Source organism: Limulus polyphemus, unplaced genomic scaffold (genome assembly GCF_000517525.1).
Source record: "Limulus polyphemus unplaced genomic scaffold, Limulus_polyphemus-2.1.2 Scaffold672, whole genome shotgun sequence".
NCBI classification, from domain to species: Eukaryota; Metazoa; Arthropoda; class Merostomata; order Xiphosura; family Limulidae; genus Limulus; species Limulus polyphemus.
Genome location: NW_013666282.1, coordinates 438,651 through 447,378, shown reverse-complemented (window position 1 = coordinate 447,378; position 8,728 = coordinate 438,651). Strand labels below are relative to the sequence as shown.

The window sequence follows — 8,728 nt, the reverse complement described above, 5'->3', positions numbered from 1 at the left end:
AAAATCCAGATGTTGCTGTACTGAGTGGAAAGTTATTTGAATGAGAATTACAAATAATTCTGCAAGTAAACTTTTATGTAATATAAATTTATAGATTTATACCCAATATGAATTTTTTTGCCAATAAAAGACGAACAAATATATTGTTAAACTGACAATACTGTAAAATGTATATATTGACTGATCTAATAAGCACTGAAATCATGGTATGTTTCAAAAATATTTAGTGTCAATTACTTTTCAAAACTCAATGTTCTAAAGTACAGGGAAAGAAATTTTTGAACTGTTATATCAGAAATCTTTAGTTCAACGTAATTGGCAACTAGACAAAGAGTTAATTTTGTAACGTATCGTGTTCCTCTCTTGTGTTCATGTAGTAACTTGTAAATACAGTGGTTTTTATACCAGAAGTGTTACAGGTCCCAAATTTAATAAACGTACGCAAGGTGATAAACCTCCAACATGCTAATAGGATATTAGTTTGTTTTTTTTTTAATTTTAACGTTTGAGCTTTGAAGGTTAGTGTCAGCGCAATGCTGAGCCAGGCTGTTCGTTAATGACGAACTGAAACGTTAGGTGTGTTTCCTAGCCTTATGCTTTTATAATTTCTGTCATTGGTTATTCACATTTGCATAATTATAAAAACAAACCTCTTTAAAGTCCTTTAAAGATCAGATTCTACATTTTATATCCATTATAACATAAAATTACCAGGGATAATCTTTTTTATAGAAATTTTGTAATACCTGATAATTTCATGTTTGCGTGACATTGTTATATTCTAAGTTATAGGATAATATCAACATATAAAATCAAGAAAATCTTGACTACAGCTTGCTACCCTTATTATTCAAGCAATCATGAATGAATCTTGAAAGTTATCTTTCCTTATTGTACTTTCTCTTTGTTTCTACTGTTTGGGTTTAACCTTTAAACAATAAAATCGAAATATTATCTTTTTTAATGAATTCGTGGTTTTATTAGGCTTTTGTTCCTTGTGAAAACAAGAAACGGGTTTTAAACTTTACTGAAATGCTTGGTTTTGTTTTCTACGGCCGTGATGCTATTAAATTGCTGAGGTGTTTTCGACATTCAAGTACCGGTACACATGTCACTAGTTGTGTCAGTAAGAATTAATGGAGAGTTTGTTCTAAACACTGGAGAAGCACTATTTCGTCCTGAGCGTGACGTAAGGGGAGTTATTCACGGCACAAATGACTTAGGTTCGTTTCTTTGCACTTTACCGCTCTTAATGGTCTATTCGAGTATTCCTAGTTGCTATATCTGCTCTCTTCCTGTAACAAGGGAATGCAAACAAGAAGACAGGGCTCTGTGTGCTCCTCGTGGATAGTTGCGCCACTCCGAAGGTTTGGCGCTTCAACATGCTTATTTTCTTTCTATGATTGACACTTAGGCGTTAATGGACATCTAACTTTCTGGTCCTTTTACTATCAGTTAATAAAAGCGTAATTGTTCTTCAACAAAGCAGGCCGTCGTAAACATCCATTGAGCGTGTGCAGAAGCTCAGGAGCGGAGAAACTTAGCATACATTTTAGGGACAAAGAAGGAGTAAAATTCCACAGGCAGAGAGAGGTAAGAACCTCGATTGTACTTAAAGTTCATCATGTTAGGTATGTCATTAAATCACTGTGGTTGTTGCCTCTTCATAGTATCAGTAATAACCTCTTTTCAAATAGAAATTTAAAAAACATTGTACTCACTTTAAGTTCTTTTTAAGCAAGAAATTCCATAGTCCTATAGATGTATTTTTTTTTAAATCACATACCATAGTAACATGCATTATACGTGTGATATTTTAAGAGAAATAAGCATTCAAAGGGTGGTAAAAAATATTGCTGTTTTAATCGTTTGTCAACTTCTTCTTTTCCACTCTTCCAGTATCGAACTCGAAATGTTCAAATGTATCTTAATCGAGATAAAAATACAGTTTATTTAATTTAGAAGTCAGTCTTTCTATATAAAAACGACATGAGTGATACAAAAATGTGGCATTTATTACGAAAAGATTTGAATATTTTCAAACGTAGAAAAGTATTGCACTCGTATATGGACAAGAAATATTAGTTTTCGTGTATAAAATAATTAAGTATATAAATTAGTGTTTTATAAGGTGCAAATTTACATCATCGTGACACTTGTAAAGTTATTGGAGTTAGTGTTATTGCTTAACAAAACAAAAACCAATGGTATTTGATCAAAACACTTTACATGAACAAAACCAGGCGTGTCAGTCAGCCATGTAAAGATATGATATAAAAAAAAAGATTCAAGTGTTGAAGAAGAGCAAGCTGTGTAAAAATATAATACGGGTAAGTTAAACAAGAAAAAACTGGCGAATACTTTGTCTCCTCTTTATTCAACAGGCAGCAACATGAATGGAACACTTGGCTACTCTTGTTTTATGATAGTTTGACATCGTAAACGTTTATCGATGATACATGTATTAAATATCTACTCAGATTTTACTGGTTCTTGTAATAAATAAATAATCGTTATTTTAACCAGAGGAACACTTAACAGAGCACATACCTCCGCTGCGCAGCGTTGATCATTTTCGGCTCTCAAAAAATACGAAAACGTGTCCGTATGTCCGTCGTTATCAGCAAACACGAACCATTTGTGGCAGAACAATGAGGAATAATATTCTATATAACTCTACCAATTTTATCAAAATCCAATCATTTCTGACTGAGTTATAGAGCAAAAATAGTGGGAAAAATCGGTGCCCATTTGAACCGATATAGATTTTTTGGAATTCGTAACCTTGTTGTGAGTTTGACCTTTGACCTTAACTATCCAGAAACTAATATTTACTAAGTTTGGTCATATTCCAAGTGTACACTAACTTTCGTTCAAATCCGTTCAGCCGTTTTGGAGAAATCTTGCTGACAAACACAGAAACACATACACACGAGCGAAAACGTAACCTCCGTCACCGTGATTACTTTTGTAATGCTATTTTATGTTTTTCTACTTTTGGTTAGTCATAATGGATTCTGACTTGGGTTTTGATTTTACTGTTATTTAAGAGTTGGATACCCTTCTTTTTCAGTGACCTACTCAACATAAATTCATGAATTTATTTGATACAATTCTGTCTTGCAATTAATAAGATAATTTATATTTGATTTATTATTTACAAAAGGTGGCGTGTTTATAACTCTATCGGACAATACATAATTATTAATTCTGCAAAAGAATTCCTAGGATAAAGAAATAAAATATCAATGTTAATAACACAGTTTCACTGTTCATGGTCTTTAAGTACTATGCATAAAGGAAAAGAACAGATATTTCACGTGTGTTATGTTTCTATATAAATTGTGTTACAATAAATCACCATTACATTACTAATATAGCAGAAAGATTGTACTAATATCGCAAATATATTTTCAATGAGCCAATTGCATGACACATGTGATTATTAATATCACTGTTCATTTTTGACTACGTTGAGTTTAAGTAAAAAGGATAAAAATATGACTAAGGAAAACGACATCGCTAGTTCAAAACGATAATAGAGATAATTCTAATATAATTGCGAGAAGAAATAAATAACTTAAATTATTGAAGAACTTTAGAAAAGACGATAACGAACACTAAAATGATGTAACCGATACTTCATTCAGTTTTAGTAAAAGCAATAATTTTTAACCCAGTTTCAAATCAGAATAATGTTTTTGTCATGGCTGTATACGAAAACAATCTGACAGAAAGGGACAACCTTATTGCGTCAAAGCTTGTAAAATTCAACGTTAATATAATGAAATTACATATATCAACACAAACTAATATCGGGTACTGCGTAAGTATATGTGTGTGTGTACGTTTGTGTAATATAGCAAATGATTTATAAACATATAAAAATATGCCAACTTGAAATATAGTAATCACTTAAAAGTGGAAATATTCAAACAAATGACGAAATTTTTCAACATTGAGTTTTTAAGCTTCTCTAAATCCTTTACTATATTTCACTCTGGGCATCATTGAGTTCTTACCCACTTTTGAATAATCCTTACTTCTAAATTTGATTAGTTATTGATTCATCTAACAAGTATCACAATATTTTATAGTTTAACATGAAATATGCTTGATACATAATATAATTTAGCGGATGTAGCTGATGGTACATGTTTTGTGAACTTATAATTTACAGATTTAGGAATATAGTTACATATCGTGGTCAGATCTATGTACAAGCTGTCTGAGAACTAGCTCTAAAGCGTATTTTGTAAAATTTTAGGAGGTGTTGAAGTGAAGAAAAATATTGTTTTAAAACGTTTGAACAATTTTGTAAAAACTTAACCTTTAAATATTATCCTCTATGTAATTCCCTCTTATAATTATCATATACTAAATATAATTATGGGAATTTAAGGCATGCGATTTCATATATCATTTTAATGACTTTAGAACCTTTTGCCACACATATAAGAAAATAAATGGTTAATTGAAACGATTATTTTTTAAGCCTAAGACAATTCGAAGTTTTATCGTCATACATATAACAAATCTATTTTTCTTAAATATACAGTTCGTCAAAAAATAAGAAAGTTTAGATATAACATATACATTTATATACATAAAGACTGTTCCATCTAAAAGACAAACCAGTTTATTTTTATGTAACAATTTATGTGAAAATAAACTCTGTCAAATTGATCAATAATTCCATTTTATCGTGACCAGATGTATTTACTACTTTACGTATATTAAGCGATGTATTTTATAAATCAACAACGAAACTCCGTGAAATTGTTAATTATAGTTTAAAATATATTTTTCTCTAGTAAATATTTTCTTTAACCTCTAAAAGTTACAATAACGTTCTTCAAGATTTGCTTAACGAAGCTATTGAAGAAAATAGCAGAGACACTATTGTAGAATAAGAAATTTCAGACGTTATAGAAATATATATTTAAATTTAAATTTTTATTGAAGGGTGCTACATTATAATACATTTGAAGATCTCAAGAAATCACGTTTACATTTCACGTTTTCGTCAATATATGTCGTTATAAAACGTTTCTAGAACAAAACGTCCAATACTCTCGCCTCCGGTGACTTCCGTTCCCACAGCATACGGTAGTTTTCTGAAAAAGACACCAAAAAATTCGTCAGCAAATCCAGTCTTATCAACAAAATTTAACTCGTCACTACAACTAGTAGATTACAGAGTAAAGGTAAGTTTTCATTGCTGTCAGCATTCTTTTAGTTTCTAGTGTTACTGAAGAACAAAATAGGAGAGCTGATGAAAGAGAAATATTTTCTTCAAGCCAGTCTGGACAGTAATAGATGAAGCTTAAGTTGTAAGTGGAGAAAGAGAGAAGAGACTTTCCTCCTAGGATACTAAGACTACATGATAATACATATAAAATCGAAGAGGGTCGACATTTTCGAACTTGATACCCAGTGAATTCTATTAAAGAAGGTCACTTATTATACTTCCAGAGAAGTTGCGTTTGTTACAAACTAATTATACTTTCAGAGAAGTTATGTTTGATACAAACTTATTATACTTCCAGAGAAGTTGTTTGATACAAACTTATTATACTTCCAGAGAAGTTGTGTTTGTTACAAACTTATTATACTTCCAGAGAAGTTATGTTTGATACAAACTTATTATACTTCCCGAAAAGTTATGTTTGATACAAAACTTATTATACTTCCCGACAAGTTATGTTTGATACAAAACTTATTAGACTTCCCGACAAGTTATGTTTGATACAAAACTTATTATACTTCCAGAGAAGTTATGTTTGATACAAACTTATTATACTTCCAGAGAAGTAAGTTTGTAACAAACACAATTATACTTCCAGAGAAGTTATGTTTGATACAAACTTATTATACTTCCAAAGAAGTTGTATGATATAAGCTTATTATACTTCCAGAGAAGTTATGTTTGTTTCAACCTTATTGCCTCAGTATTTTAATACACTTATGCGGTTCTAGAATTCATGTCTTGTATAAGTTATTATCTTCCATCACATACATTGTATATAGATCATAGTGTTCGTTATCTTCTGTATTTATATAAGATAATTTGCCAATAAGCAACAGTTCCAAAGAATAAGAACAATTAAACGTTATATTTCATACGCATATCTAGGAAACATTTGTTTTAGATTAAGAATTAAGAAGAACATATCTAGATATGATGCGAAGAAATATCTTATGGTAAATAGTATGCAAAAATGGTCAGTTTAGCTTAACATCTTTTGTTTGGAAAACTAGTGAATTCAATTTTCTATTGTTTAGTACATAATATTATTCACAGTGGCTAATATATATTTATATACAGAATGTTCCACATTATGCACTGAAGGAATAAAAAATAATGGAGGTGTGAATTACTAAAAATGTCAACACATATTTTACTATGATACGTTCATATGAACAACGAATCTTGATCGTTCTCCAGGTTACGTTTTTAATATGCTGTATTAAAAATGGCTGAATATATCCATACTTATATTCCCATTAATTTTGACTAGAACCAATATGTTCAGAACAGAAGTTATTAAAAAATATTCTAGTAAATGATTGTATTCTTACAACTACCTGAGTCTGAGTATTAGTTACCAGGTTGTGAATAAATATGGTGAGTAATAATTAATTTCATGTTGTAAGGTTTAAGATAACTTAAAAAAGCCAGAATTGCATTAATACTTTAAAGTACGATTCTTATTTAAAAACACCATAGCCTTATTTCTGTTGTCACATTTTATATAATATTATAAAGAGAGTTAATCTCTAAGCACTGACGTTGAAAATCGCATAGTGAACATGTACCAGAAGTTTAAGGAAGTGTTTGTTTGTTTTTAATTATGCACAAAGCTACACAAGGGCTATCTGTGCTCTGCCCACCACGGGTATCGAAACCAGGTTTCTAGCGTTGTAAGTCCGAAGACATACCGCTGTGCCATTGGGGGGCTTAAGGAAGTGAAAAATGGGACGATTGAATCAATAAAAATCACATAGTTAATATGTACCAGAAGTTTAAGGAAGTGAAAAATGGGAGGATTGAATCAATAAAAATCACATAGTTAATATGTACCAGAAGTTTAAGGAAGTGAAAAATGGGAGGGTTGAATCAATAAAAATCACATGGTTAATATGTACCAGAAGCTTAAGGAAGTGAAAAATGGGAGGATTGAATCAATAAAAATCACATGGTTAATATGTACCAGAAGTTTAAGGAAGTGAAAATTGGGAGCGATGAATCAGTAAAAATCATACGAATTTTTGTACATGCTACTTAGCATTGAATATGCTCCAACAGTGTTTACACTATCAACTCAAAATACAAAAAGATAACATGATTTACGTTCTGTTCCTTATTCTAGTCTTCTGATGCTGAACTTATGTAGAAGGGAGAGAGGGCATTTGATAAAAGGGAGAAAGGGCATTTGATAAAAGTTTATTTCGATACATTGACAAAGGCAGTTTCTTTTGTGTTTGAAATACACAGTGAGATGTTATGAGAATTTTGTTGTACAATATCTACTTAGACACAAAAGTTAAAATCTCAAACAATATCTATCGGTGCAGAAAGTCCGCAGTTTATCGATGTGCAGACTGCTACACATTTAATGAGATATTTAAATAACTAAATTGATTTCATTGATAAAGTATTCATGTTGATGCAATTACTTTTTTGGATATTGTTATTATTATATTTATGTAAAATATTTGATTTTATTATTATCAGAAACCAGAGTAGCATGGCTTCAATCAGGGAAATGACTAACCCTAATAAACCTAAACATTTAAACAATAATGCAATTATAAAGCACGAAGCCTTTTAACTGATGTAAATTCGAATAAAATAACAAAAATATATTTCACGTTTTAGAACAATACGCTTTAGAATTGATTTAACTCAGTTTCAGCCTACAATAGACAATTATCGTTTAAATTACTAATAAGCAACGCATTTACAATATGATCACAACCCAATACGCATATTATGAAATAGAACATTACGCAGTTCATTATTAGGAACTCACTAATATTGTTTGCACTAAGAGTAATGAATGCATATTGCATACATGTTCCCATAACAGCCCAGTGAAACATTTACGATAAACAAATCAAGGATGTGAAACTAAAGTACATTAAACGTTCTACGTGTATTTCGTATTGTCCACACACACTGTGCTATCCTTATGTACATTATCTACAAATTACAAACCTCATTATATGTATATTATGGAAAATAGACATAATTGTTGTACGGTGATGAGAAAAAGAGCGGGTTGGTACGTATATATTGCCTATAGTCTGGACTCATAAAAAGATTCTCGGTTTTTCTACACATTAATGAAATTTGTTGGTAAGTTTCAGCCTTTCTTGATAAGTATAGTCTTTCTTCTCGTTGAATTGTTATTGATTTCAATACTCTAAAGCATCACCCTAATCCAAATGGTTATCAAAAAGTATACATTATAGTTGAATATCACATCTAATATCCATTAATAAAAAGACTGGTCATCTGAGGCATTATATAAAATAAAACTATATCTCCATTCAACCATCATAGCTTACATACGCAGGTGGATTTTTTTTCAACTATGTTACGTTCAAGGAAAATTAGTATATCGTGTTCATGAACTAGATTATAAACACGCCTTAGCTCACTAGGTATTTCAAGTGTAGTGTAAGAAGCGTATATATATATATATATATATATATATATATA

The 8,728-nt window shown here is 30.5% G+C and overlaps 1 protein-coding gene across 1 annotated transcript in view; it reads left to right on the top strand.

Annotated features, from left to right (window-relative positions):
- Positions 1-1,558: 1,558 nt before the first annotated feature.
- Positions 1,559-8,728, top strand: part of LOC106459874 (chondroadherin-like) — a 56,159-nt gene continuing 48,989 nt past the window's right edge. The window contains exon 1 of the mRNA XM_022386437.1: positions 1,559-1,593. The gene's annotated coding sequence lies outside the window, so the exon portion shown is untranslated. The remainder of the gene's footprint in view (positions 1,594-8,728) is intronic.